General features: G+C 35.3%; 1 protein-coding gene across 11 annotated transcripts in view; it reads right to left on the bottom strand.

Moving 5' to 3' along the window:
* The window catches only part of STXBP4 (syntaxin binding protein 4), a 230,780-nt gene that overhangs the window by 213,345 nt on the left and 3,433 nt on the right, over window positions 1–14,002 (bottom strand). Inside the window, exon 2 of one of the 11 annotated variants that reach the window (XM_077164822.1) lies at window positions 8,295–8,394. The exons of the other annotated variants lie outside the window; for them this stretch is intronic. The gene's annotated coding sequence lies outside the window, so the exon portion shown is untranslated. The remainder of the gene's footprint in view (window positions 1–8,294; window positions 8,395–14,002) is intronic. 11 annotated transcript variants of the gene reach the window in all.

Genomic DNA, 14,002 nt, shown 5'->3' with positions numbered 1-14,002 from the left:
GTAATATATAATAACTTTTGTTCTTTTGTTCTGGAAATTCTATTGTAGTAAGTTCTTACCATTTTTTAAACAAGTAGACATTTTGTTCGTAAATCTGATCTGTAAGTTCTTATTTTGTGCTGAATATTCTGAAATATTTTATTTGAATACATTATTGAGGCATAATTAATATCTGATGAAAATGCATTTTGTTATACTATTTTTTTTTTTAAAGTGGAGTCTCCCTGCAGACATAATCAAGTAAAGAGACATGGCAAGTATGTTAAGTGCTCTAAGAGACAAGTACAGGGTGCCAGGGGAGCCCCCTGACCCGAGGAAGGCCCCCTGACCCGTCAACAGACCCAAGCTGTCCCATTACAGTATTGAAACTGAGAAATCAGGATTTAAGGGATGATTTTGATTACGGAATCATTTATATAAATATTCCTTTTTGCTCTCTGGAATATTGGGACAGGGAAATAAGTGAAATATCTCAATTGTAATCAGCTGCCTTGATCTCTAATAATGATTGTACAGCCCTTATCTTCTGCCCCTGTGTGGTAGTTAGACTCAGTTGTCAACTTGGTCAGGTGAAGGTACCTAGTTCTGTTACTGTGGACATGAGCCAATGGTATGTGAACCTCATCTGTTGCTGATTACATGTGCAGTCAGCTAGGAGGCATGTCTACTGCAATGAATGATGTTTGACTTAATTGGCTGGTGGTTAAATGAGAGAGCACAATGTAGCACAGCCCAAGCAGCACAGCATACTTCATCTCAGCACTCGCAGCTCAGCCCAGGCCTTTGGAGATGCAGAAAGAAATCATCCTGGGGAAAGTTGTTGGAACCTAGAAGCCTGGAGAGAAGGTCAGCCAAAATCACCCTGTGCCTTCCCACCTAAGAAAGAACCTCAGTTGAAAATTAGCTGCCTTTCCTCTGAAGAAGGAAATAAATCCCCTTTTATTAAAGCCAATCTGTCTCTGGTGTGTTGGATTCTGGCAGCTAGCAAACAAGAACACCCTGCAATTGTAAAAACCTTGTGACTAACCTTTATCTGTACCTAGTTATCCAGTTTTTCAACTTTAGAGTCTTGTAATCACTAAAGACAGCCCCTAATGCTTGTTAATGAAGGGTCTTGGGTCCACCAGGAACTAACCCACCCCAAGTTCCAAATTATCTTGATGACCGAGACTGGATCTAACCAAAGTGGGCCCTCTTGAGATGTGCAGTAGTTTAGACTTTAACCTACAAGTCACCCATACCTCACCTGCCATTTTCTTATACATGTCTGTGACTAAGCACGTAATCAATCTGTGCATGCTCAATAATCAGATCACCTCTAATTACATCATCTGGGGCCACTGTGCTCATTATCCTAAACCCTGCCCACCTTTTCACTAATAAAACTACCCTAATTACTGCAGTTTGGGGAAATAGATTTTGGACCATTAGGCCATCTGCTCTCCTACTATGCATATGGTAATAAACCCTTTCTTTCTTTGAAACCCCGGTGTCTCAGGAATTGGTTTTTGAGTGCATCGGGCAAAAGAATGCATGGCCTTTGTCCAGTAACAGAATGCTAGAAATTAAGTTAAAAACTTCACTCCCTTAAAAAGTAGGATGAGTGAGCATTAACAGTGCTAAAATGCTATCTCTCATATGGTGATGACACTATTAAGATTTTTTTTTTTCCAATAACAGGAATGAGTTTAAGCTCATCTATCCCAAAGCAGGCTGTTTTCTCTCTTTTTTTTAGGTAACCATTGTTATATCATTAAATAGCATAAAATGCCATTCCCTTCCCTCTCCATTGTCTGTTTCTTACTCCCTCCTTAGTATAACAAGCAAGACCTTCGATCCGGAGGGATTCTAGTAATGTCACACACAGACATACACACGAACGTGTGCACCAAACAACTTCATAAATTTGTAAGTGACACAGGACTAAAACATTTTGTTTTTACTAAAAATATGCATTTTCAAGGAAATGTACTGTTTTTCTAGTTTGGTGAATCACTACAGGGAACAAGTTAAGTCAGCAAAATAACAGAAAAAGTGGAACACTGGGGGAAAAATCTTGCTTTATAAGATGAATCTCTTCCAGAAAACTTAAAGTACGGCTTTATTTTGATCTCATTAAACAGTTTTCACCCCATACAATTAAAAATCTTAGATTAAAACCCTGCCCATCATTTCATATGGTGACTGAGTTACAGACTTATTAATTCATATTCTCAGACACATGACATTCAATGTTTTCTAAAGATAGTTCTTTTTACTACAACAAAAACAGGGAAACAAAATTATCTTCTGACAAATGATATTAACTTGAAGATATTACTATAGCAGAATACCATTTTTTTAATTTACTCTTTCAATAGCTAATACATCCCAATGGTTAAAAAATATATATTCATATATATCCATCTCCACTCCACTTTCACACACTTTTAGTGTATTCACTACACTAGGGGTACACACTGTTGTAGCTTCCTATATACTGTAGTTTCTCTACGTGTGAATAAATGAATATGAATATTCTGATTCCCTGACTTTTGTTTTTACACAAAAGGTACAATGACATACAAAGCATCTACTTGTTCAGGCCGTGCACTGTCAACGCCCAAGGCTACTGGTAATAGACTCTGATGTGAACCCATCCTCTTGTGCATGCAGTCCCATGTATTGTGCAACCTGGTTTGTTTGTTTATATATAACTGGGAACTCTGTCCATATTTTTCCATAGCTTCTTCATTCTTTTCTTTATAACACCTGCATTGATACCATTTAATGGATACACCCTAATTTATTTATTCCCTTATTGATAGGCATTTGAATTCTTTCTAGTTTTTTTGCTATTATAGACAGTATTGCAATAAAAACCTCGTACATGGGTCATCACATAAGTGCAAATCTATCTATAAGATACATTCATGAAAGTTGGGTCAAAGTGTTTTTATGTACTTGTTATTCTGATCGAAATTGCTGAACTGTCTTCAGTCAGGGCTGGGTTGCAATAATTTACCATCCCACCAATAACGGTGCTTATTACTCCAAATTTTCACCAACACTTGTGTACTAAGTAACTTCTTAGCCTGAATGATGCCAGGCTGAATGATGAAAAATGTTAAAGTAGTCTGAGTAAAGATGAGTAGTTTTTCATGCTTTAAGAGATATTTGGTATCTCTTTTATGTGAACTACATGTTTATCTCTTTTGCCAATTTTGCTGTTCACTAATTTTCTGTTGCGTTTCAAGGTATTTTTAAATATTAGAGAGATTATTCCTCTGCCTGCATTCTGAATTGTAAATATGTTTATTCTTTCATTTTTGCTTATGGATTTTTGCTGTCATTATAAAGAAGTTTGTGGCTAAATTTTTTAATCTTTTACCATCTGTGAGTTTTAAGTCAAATTAGGAAGTCTGATGTTTTCTTCTGGTACTTTTATGATTTCATTTTAAAATCTCTGATCCATCTGGAATCCATCCCTGAGTACAATAAAAGGTATAAAACCAAAACTTAATTCTCATCCCCAAAAGATTACCCACTTGTCTCAACTGCACTTACTAAATAATCTAGCTTTTCCCCTCTCATTTGAGAAGTAAACCTTAATTATACCCCAAATCTAAGTATCTGCATCCACTTTGGCACGTTTCATTCTGGCCTACTGGTCAGTCCATCTATTTATACACCAACACCATTCTATCTTAACAATAAAAGTTTTTAACATCTGGGAAGATTAGGTTCCTCTCATTGTTCTTTAAAAAAATAAAAGTTTCTTGGCTATTTTTGGTTATTTATTTTTATACATGAACTTCAGAATCACCTTACCTTGTTTGGAAAAGAAAACAATAGTACATGTTGGAGAATAGTGCTAAATTTACAAGTTAATTGAGGAAGTATTGGTATCTATTTCTACTCAAGAACTTTATGTCTTCCCATTTTTTTCAAGTTCTCCCTATGTGACCTAGTGTGGTGTTTTAAATTTGTCTTCATATGGGAAAATAGGCATAATTTATGTTACATTTTAGTTGAAAATTGTGTAATTGCAACAAGTTGGTTTATATCCAGATGCATCTTATTTAATACTTAATATACATATTACATACCATCAACATCAGTAAATCAATTAGATTTAGTGAACTAAAATTATAAAGCTCAAAATTATACATCTAGAATAAATTCACAAGAACTTTATAAGGAAGAGTCTAATTCCTATTCTCCTTTGCCATAATATTTTATATTTACTCCAAAGTATCTAACAAACTGTGTAGGTCAAGAAATTCTAATGTCCTTTAGTTGTTTATCTAAAAGGGAAAGATCACCAGAGGGATGACAGAGAAGGACAAGGTGTGTGAACAATGAAGGAGAAATTTGTTGGCTTAAATATAGACCTTTCTAAATAATAATTTTAAAAACCTCACAAGAAAGGGTTTTTTTTAACTCCAGAACTACTGATCTAATATACTTCTAGTCTAGACATCCTTGAATTTCCATCAACTGATGGGGGCCCTTTCATTTATTATTGAATGTGGGAATTTATACTTAATGTTATTAACCAGAAAACAAAAGAAAAGATAGGCGTTCAGGGGCTCTTTTTTTTTTTTAAAGGAGACAGAACTGCCCAAGGGCATAAAGGAAAGATTTCATTGAATTTTCAGGTTCACATGCTACATAAAGTGACCATATCCCTGATAAAGCAATAAGGCCATACAGTTTACTACCTTAATATTATGTTCAAACGAGGGGATTTAGTTGACTTAAAAAATATCTAAGAAAGGTAGGTTAAGTATGGTTTGTTACACTTGGAAAATATTCCTCAAAAATGAAATATAACATTTAATAAATAATTATGATCAAGGAGTAAAGAGAGTTAGAAAAAGAGAGAAAATATTTTAATAAAGGGCAATTAGAGGTTATAGGATATGAGTAGTGGTGAAAAATACAAATCCAGTGAAAGACACTAAGTTATTTTAATATTCTATGATTGACAAGAGGTGATCCAGAAAGTATATAAAATATTTGCAACTACTTGAACACCATTACAGAATAGTAAACAATGGCAAAACATTAGAAAAACCTAAATATGTAAAAACTGACAACTAGCTAAACAATTTACAGTATATCCATATAGTAAAATGCTGTAGAGTCATCAAAAATGATCCATTCTATCATATTTGTTTATTTGGAAAGAAGTCCCCAATGTAATATTATTATTATTTTGCATAGGCAAGCTCCAGGAAGCGAACCCCCAATATATTATTAATAGAAAAATAATAGCAAGCTACAAAATAGAATTTGTAGAATGAGCTCATCTTTAAATTACATTTATGGAAAAATACACACTGAAATGCAAACAGTAAAAATACCTGACAGTTGGAATTACTGTTATTTTTAAATTTACTGTTATTTTCTTCTCTGTTGCCTATTTTCTGTGTTTCTTAGTGAGTATATATTACTTTGTTATATTATTTTGATAAAAAGGGAAAAATATCAAAAAGTTATTAGATGGGTGTTTTTCTTGGTATCAAATATTTGAAATTAGTTTCTTCTAGTTATTTCCTTCACTGTCATTCTCCCTATATGTCATTCTTCTCTTTCATCTCCATCTGCTAATAAACAGACAAATTTTGCAGACTGAAAGATAAACAACACTGACAGTAAATTCACTAAAGAAAACTGGTCACATACTTTTTATGACTACTCCTTTCTAAGTAAGTTGATAGGCAGTAAAAAATAAGTAAAATGTACTTTGTTACATTTATAATTAAAAAAGTAAAACAGAGCAATGAGACCCACAGTTCAAACTATTTTATTAATTTCTTTTGAAATTAGTCATCTATAGTCTGTTTAAAAAGTACACACTTTGGAATTATCTTTGTACCTGGCTTCATATTTAGATGTTCAAACTGTATTGGGAAAAGCCTTGGTCTAGAGGTTAAGCTATCCAAGTTTTGAGTTTTATTTCAGTTGCCCACTACCGTGTGACTTTAAACAGCTACTTAAGTACTCCACTTACCAGTTTTTTCACATGTAAAATGGTAAGTTCATTCATAAAATGATCTTTAAAGCTTCTTTTTTGGTTCTGTAAGGCAAAAATCCTTTCCAAGCTTATTAAACTATAAAGTCCCCCAATATTTAATTGAGAGAAAGATTTTCTTTTTAAATGTATATGTATCTAATCAGTCTTCTCCAGGAATGAATGGGGTGGCTGGCATTCAGGTCTTTTGGGGTAGGTAGGAGGGGGGAATACCTACCTACTAGTGTAATGAAATTTTACTTAAAGGTCATTTCAAAAAAGGAGGAAACCAAGATAGTATTGGCTACCCAATAAACAATCTGTCTGGATTCTTTCACTGACAAATTACAAACACCTACCATTTATTGATTCATTTAAGCTAATATTGAAAATGTAAATCTTTCTTGTTGTAAAGTCAGACCTATAGATTCAGTGTTATATTTGGAGAGACAAAAAATAGGATTTAGAAACTGTGGCAGCCTGCAGACCTTATATAGTAGTGATAAATGCTTAAATAATTTACAGCATATCCACATACTACAATGATACAGTCATTAAAAAATGATCCATTCCTCATGACTTCCAGGTGTGTAAACCTCCCTGGCAAAGTGGGACAGGACCCCTGGGATGAGCCGGGATCAGGCATCATGGGATTGAGAAAGACTTCTTGACTAAAAAGGAGAAGAGAAAAATGAGACAAAATAAAGTTTCAGTGGCTGAGAGATTGCAAACAGAGATGAGAGGTTATCCTGGAGGATATTCTTAAGCATTATATAGAAACCCCTTTCTAGTTTATAGTGTATTCGAGTGGCTAGAGGGAAGTACCTGAAATTGTTGAACTGTATTCCAAAAGCCTTGAATCTTGAAGACAACTGAATAACTATATAGCGCTTAGTGTGACCCTATGATTGTGAAAACTTTGTAGCTGATACAACATTTATCTAGGGTATGACAAATGAGTAAAAAAGTAAGGATTAAAAATAATAAATACTACGGGGGGGGGGGGTGGATAAGGGGTTAAAAAAAAACAACAAACTGGGTAGGTTGCAATACTACCCAATCAGTGAGAGGGCATATAACCGTGCAAGTTTGAATCTTTCTGTATCCCAGAGAAGCCAAGTTCTTTAATTAAACCTCATTCAATATTTGCTGGGTGGGAGCGTTTTGATTTTTCCATGGAGATGTGACCTACCCAGTTGTGGTAGTAACTTTTGATTAGATGGTTTCCACAGAGATGTGTCTCCATCCCTACAAGGGGCGGGGGGGGGGGGGGGGATGTTTACTGGAGCCCTTTAAGAGGGAACCATTCTGGAAAAAGCAAGAGCTAACAGAGCCTACAGAACAGACAGAGTCCCAGGGAAGCCGGTGAAAATTCCTAGAGAGAAAGCTAGCAGATGACACCATGTGCCTTTCCAGCTGAGAGAGAAACCCTGAACATCACTGGCCTTCTTGAACCAGGGTATCTTTCTGTGGATGCCTTAATTTGGACATTTTCACGGCCTTAGAACTGTAAACTTTAAAGCCATTCTGTTTCTGGTACATTGCATTCCAGCAGTTCACAAACTAACACAATGGGTTTTTTCTTTTTATTTCTTTTTCTGGAGTGATACAAATGTTCTAAAAATGAACATATAAAAAAAAAAGATTATGTGATAAAAACACAACTATGTGATGATATTATGAGCCACTGACTGCATACTTTGGATGCCCTGTATGGTGTATGAAGATATCTCAATAAAAATATTTTTTAAATTGATGAAAGGATAGAAATAGAGGAAATAATTTTATAAGCAATCTAGTATTAATGATATTAAATTAATCATAATTCATTTTAATAGTAACTAATGAAGCTAAGGCAATGTTCATCCCTTCCTTTAGAAAAATAAGCAGAGTTTAGAAAATTGTATCTTTTAAGTTATTAATGATTAATATAGGGTATTAACTTGGATATCAACATTAAGGACTTATGTACAGAGTGTCTATTAGTATCAAGTGGTGATTCCAAGTATAAATGCTGATCATGTCACCTTAGAGCCAAAATCACTGACTAAATGGGCATGTTCAACATTAAAAAAAAGCTCCATTCTTTCATTTTTGTTAATCTGACATCTAGAAAAATATCACTGAATAAGCTGTTGTAGTTTGCTAGCTGCCAGAATGCAATATACCAGAAACATAATGGCTTTTAAAGAGGGGAATTTAATAAATTACAAGTTTACAGTTCTAAGGCCATGAAAAGTCCCAATTAAAGGAAGTCAATAGAAATGTCCAATCTAAGGAATCCAAGGAACGATACCTTGATTCAAGAAGGTCGATGAAGTAAGGTCGATGAAGTTCAGGGTTTCTCTCTCAAGTGGAAAAGCACATGGCAAACACAGTCAGGGTTTCTTTCTCATCTGCAAAGGCACAAGACGAACATGGTTAGGGTTTTCCTCTCATCTGGAAAAGCACACAGTGAACACTGAAGCATCTGCCGGATTTCTCTCCAGGCCTCTTTTCACGAAGCTCCCTGGCAGGCGTTTTCCTTCTTCATCTCCAAAAGTCACTGGCTGGTGGACTTTCTGCTTCGTGGTTCTGTGGCATTCTCTGCTGTGGCTTTCTTGTGGCTGTCATTCTGAAGCTTTCCCCAAAATGCTGCTTCTTTTATAGGATTCCAGTAAACTAATCAAGTCACAGGTAGAATGGATAGAGACACTTCTCCACCTGATCAATTTTAATACCCAAAGTTGACTGAGTCACATCTCCATAGAGATAATCTAAAGTTTCTAACATACAGTACTGAACAGGGATTAGAAGAAGTGGTTCTCTTTACAAAATGGGGTTAGAATTAAAACATGGCTTTTCTAGGGTACATAAATCTTTTCAAACCAGCACATAAACTTTCAAGTTTCAAGACATGTTTTTTGAATAAGTAAATAAATTAGATAACAGGAATGATGCCCACAGTTTGTTATCCCCATAGAGTATTTGTTCCATTTTACAAAATAAATAAAATTTAGAGAAAATTATACTATGCATTTTATTATCTTAGAGATAAAGATACTATTAGACAGAAAAAGTAGAGAACCTTGGTTCTAGCTCTTCCTCAGGGCCCATATCTTAGAAAACATATAAGGAGGGGAAACAAGAAATTCAAAATTTAGATTGCACTGGGTGAAATCTTTAGGGCACGATCATTCATTGGGCTACTGACAGAGCTAAGAGTCAAACCAGGTCACCTAATTCCAAGTTCTATTCATGACAACGATGTCTTAGGAAAGAGAAGATTCAGAGGAAGAGTTTTAGATTTCTTGAAACATGAGATCATCAGAGCAACAACTCTTTGCTCTTAGAAGTCTCCCTGGATTATCTAACTGCTTTCTGCTTGCTCTGATTCATGTATTCATTCAACAAATATTTGCCCAATGGACTTGTGTGCAGACACTATATAGGTGCTTGTGATATTATGGCCAACAAAAAGTTTCTGCACTTACAGCATTTATGTTCTAGCAGTAGGACGAAAACAACAACAAAGAGCAAACAATGAAATGAACTATATTTCAGATACTGCAAGGTGATGTGATCAAATGTGACTGAACAGAGGGTTAATTCAGATTGGCTAGTGCTGTTCCAGCTAAGACTCAAATAATGCCAGCCTGTTCCCAAACTAGCAAAACAAACCTCAGGTGTTTTTAACAGAACAGAAAGAAGGCAGGTATGGCTGGAGCTTGATGAACGAAGGAGAAGGGGTGAGGGTAGAGAAGTAGGCAAGGTCTAGAATGCCTAGGGTCTTATGGCTCACGATAAGGATTTTAGATTTTTGCTTGATCTTATTCACATGACATGACTATTTTTCGGTGATCTACGATTTTGCCCCGTGGCTTGACTCTTATCTTTAACCTCCTGAGTTTGGGCTCCTTGCTTTTCCATTTACCCTAGTTTTCTGCTATTGTCTTTAATTCTACTTATTCCAGATAACCTTTTGTGCTTTAGCCTGAATTATGTCAGAATGTCAGTCCATTTGGGATATGATATTGTATAAATACACAAACTATATACACTACAAACACAAACATATATCCCAGGATAATTTGTGGGTCACACAATTTGTAAATCCTAGTACAAAATAAAAGTACAGGGCCCCATGTTCAAAAATTAAGAATTCTGATGGCAACAGCAGAGCATTAACTCTTTTTTAAAGTGTGGGGCCCCATGCAAATGCAAATTACATGCACATGAAAACTGCCCTGATTTGATAAGTGTTACTTGAATACACAAATGCCTTCTCCAATGAATGACTTGTCTCCATTTCTCCTTATCTGACAGGTATCACATAAATTTATTCAAGATGTTGAAATGGGCAGCCCAACAAAAATAAGACATAAAAGCAGTTTCCAGGAAGTAAGAAACCGGGATCCCAAGATTAATTGAGGTAACTTCACAGCATTATTGTACAATAATTGCAAAACCACTGATTACCCAGCCTATTCAAGAAAACTACAGTGTATTTGTTCTTAATATTTATTCAATTGCATTATTCTTTCTCTTTTAGGAAAAAGTACTATAATAAGTAGTTACAAAATAAACAGTCATTTGTACTGTTGGAATAATTGTTAGGTATTTCATGTTCCCAAACGGATTCAATAGTTTTATTAAGCAAATAGACAATGAGGAAATAGAGTTCAGTGACTAACCTACTAAAATTTAAGCTGCAAATTTAATTTAGATTATGAATTTTAAAAAAGTAACTATAAATCAAAATTTAAAAATCATACAAATTTATAATCTCTAAGTCTTTAGAAGCCTCAAAACCAATAATCAGATAAAACATTGTGTGGATATCAAAATAGTTTGTATGAAAAATGAACTTACTTAACCTAATATGAAAAACTGGGCATCAACATACCTAACTTAAAAGAATTTAGAAGGTCTAATTATCGCTAAAGAATATTACAAATATATGTGCTAAGGAGGAAACACCAGTGCAGCCCTTGATAAGTATGTAATCAACACATTCACCTGCAGAACAGGGTTGTCCCAGCCTTGCCCTGAGGTGATCCCATTCCATTCATAGCATTAGTTATCATAATGATTTACGAAGTATCACAAGGACACTCAAACTCACAGGAATTGTAGCCTAGGGCTATTCATTAAAGCTTTATAAAAAGATATCACATTTTGGTTTCTCCCCATGCTATATTATTATAGTACCCATGTCCATTAGTAGACCTATTACTATCAGAAGAACTCCTTTGGATCCAGGTTCTAACTCTGGTCTTTGATCCTGATCCTATGTTCAACATTGCCTCAACTGTTCTTTCCAGCTAAGAAATAAAGAACTTCAAATGTGCCACCTCAGAGTTAGATATCCACTAACATTAATGATGATTTTAACTGAGGTAAAAATAAAGAGATTTTTCTAACATTGAGGAGGAAAGCTGCCGCAGATGTTGTCCATTGTAAGTCTGCTTTTTATGAGGTACAGTAAAAATAGCAAGGAGTCAGAAAAATCCAAGTTTGAGCTCCAGTTCTGCCACTACCTAACTGAATGAGTTAGGCATTTATCCTTCGAAGGCTGTTACTCATCTGCAAAATTAGGAGTTTGGCTCCTTCCTCTTTATCAGCTGAGTTTAGGAAGTAGATAGGGAGAGGGCCTATGTGACTAGGTCCAACTTTCTAAACATGCTTTCCTCCTTCCTTCTAAGATGTCTAGAGTTGAACTTCGTAACTGGGCTTTCCCCTTACCTCCCTACCCTTCACTTTTGTCCTTCTGAGCTTTGGGCTAGTGCCCAACTTGTGGTTTGTGGCGTGGAGAAGAGGAGGAAGAGGCATATCCAATGGCTAGCTTTGGGCTAGTATGCCAGCCAAGGATGAGCTCACAGGTCTGGGACCAAATCTTCAGCTGTGGTAGTACGGTTACATACAAAGAGACTGAACCTGTCTATGAAGATAAAGATAGCCAGATTTCTCCGTTAGATAATAATACATCCATATCTCTTTAAACATACAGGCCCCTACAGCAATGAACACTTCCAGCTCCCAGATTTTGTTCCTAAATACCATATTCCACTAAAAGGAAACAAAACTCCTTGCAAAAACGGCTGACTCCAGGGTTACAGTGGGAAAATATAAGACCATAATAACATATTCCAGAAAACAGGAAGTGATAAAAAATAATGTGTACGTTTCAAAAGGACACAAGACTCAGCTTTAAGAGGCTTTCACTAGTTGAGTTTGGGAAAATTTGAAGATCAGAATAAAAAGTGATATTAATAAATTGAAACCCTTGATTCAAATAGGAATCCATGAAACTATACTGATAAAAATAAGCAAATGAATAAAAAAAAAATGAAGGAAAAGAAAAAGTTCTACCCTACAGCTTAATGTCAACTAATAAATCTAGAAAGAGTGATCATATTGGAAAATCACTATTTGGTATACGTGACAGCAATAATTGACTCAGGCAAGAATTATCAATGGATCCTAAATCTGGTAGGAAAAAGTCTGATGAGCCACAGAATGGTTCAGTCTCAAAGCATCTGCCACAACATACATTAATTGCTTGTTAATTAAGTGCAACATATTTATAGTTGAGAAGCCTGGCAGAAACCATCTCTAAAAAGTGATAAAATTAAATATCATCACGGATCGGACAAAATAGCCAGGCCAACCCCACAAGATTACCAAGGAAACTCATCATTTGCTGGCAGAACCAGTTCCCTGTATTAAAACAGAATCCAAGGAGAGAAACACCCACTATTTTCATGTGGTCATTCCTGCCCTTCAAGAGTTCCCCTTTGAAGGAGGAATTTTTCACTATTTCTTCCAGAAGAATACCAAAAGGAAGCCCCTAAAGTGTGTTTCATGACCAAATTTGTCACCTATAGATAGAGAAATTGGGAAGAACATGTTTAGGTATTCTGAAAGCTACATGGTCCCCACCACTGCAGATGAGCACAGTTCTGTTATTAATCCAGGATTCCTCAAATACTCTCAGTCCAGATGGCCCATTAGCAAACGATGCAGCAGAGCAGTGGAAGACCAATAAGGTCCAAGCCATAGAAACAGTTAGATAAAGGAACAGACTACACAACATAACTAATTAAATCGATCTAATAATTAAATGTGCATCACTTCTGTTCTGCCAAGACGTCTTTCTTTTTTGTTTGCATTTAATGGATACAGTCTTAGAAACGTAACAGAATAAAAGCCAGACATTTTCAGTCCTTTGGTGATTAAATGCTCATCAGCAAATCTATGTCTTGTCCTGATACACTTTTGTCAGGCATGAGCAGAGGCTAAAAGTATCATCTGGATCATTGTGAAATGTTTAAAAGCAGTGGCCCCTCTCCTGCTTTTATTCATTTCTCTCCATCATAGATTAAGTATGAAGCACGGTGAATGAATGTAATTGTCACGACTAGCTGCAGGGGTATGGGTATTTTTATTTTATTTCTCAGGAGAAAGGTAATGATATTTTAATTTTCTGAGCTCTTTCTCCCGTTTTTATAGTGATCTATTAAATGCATTGGTTAAAAGCAGCTAACCAGTATTCTTTTAGAATATGTCTTTTAGCCAAGACTAACTTTACTGAGACGCTATGGATGGACAAGACATTTTGTGCTAACCAAAATGTGAACATTAAACAAATATTGCAGCCTTCACCAATAACATTGTGACTTTGCTATCAAGTGTAGACAGAATCCTCCCTTCAAAAAGAAATTTGTGACCATTTTGTATGGCTTTTCTGGAAACTTCTGTAAATCTTATGTTTTAGTAAAATATTTTTTGTTATTCTAAAAATAAAAAATAAGTTAACAATACCAGTAATGGAACACATTGATATCATGTGATTCTCAAGAGGATTTCACACTATTATTCTATGATATTTTTTCCAAAGACACACAAATTATGAGTAAACACACCTCAAATTGAGGGACATTCTATCAAGCAATCAGTCTGCATTCTTCAAAAATGTTAAGGTTTTGAAAGACAAGAAGACAAAAGAACTCTTTCAGATTAAAA

This window comes from Tamandua tetradactyla, chromosome 6, assembly GCF_023851605.1.
Source record: "Tamandua tetradactyla isolate mTamTet1 chromosome 6, mTamTet1.pri, whole genome shotgun sequence".
Classification (NCBI taxonomy): domain Eukaryota; kingdom Metazoa; phylum Chordata; class Mammalia; order Pilosa; family Myrmecophagidae; genus Tamandua; species Tamandua tetradactyla.
The sequence above is the reverse complement of the archived record's forward strand: the minus strand, read 5'-3'. Positions and strand labels throughout refer to the sequence as shown.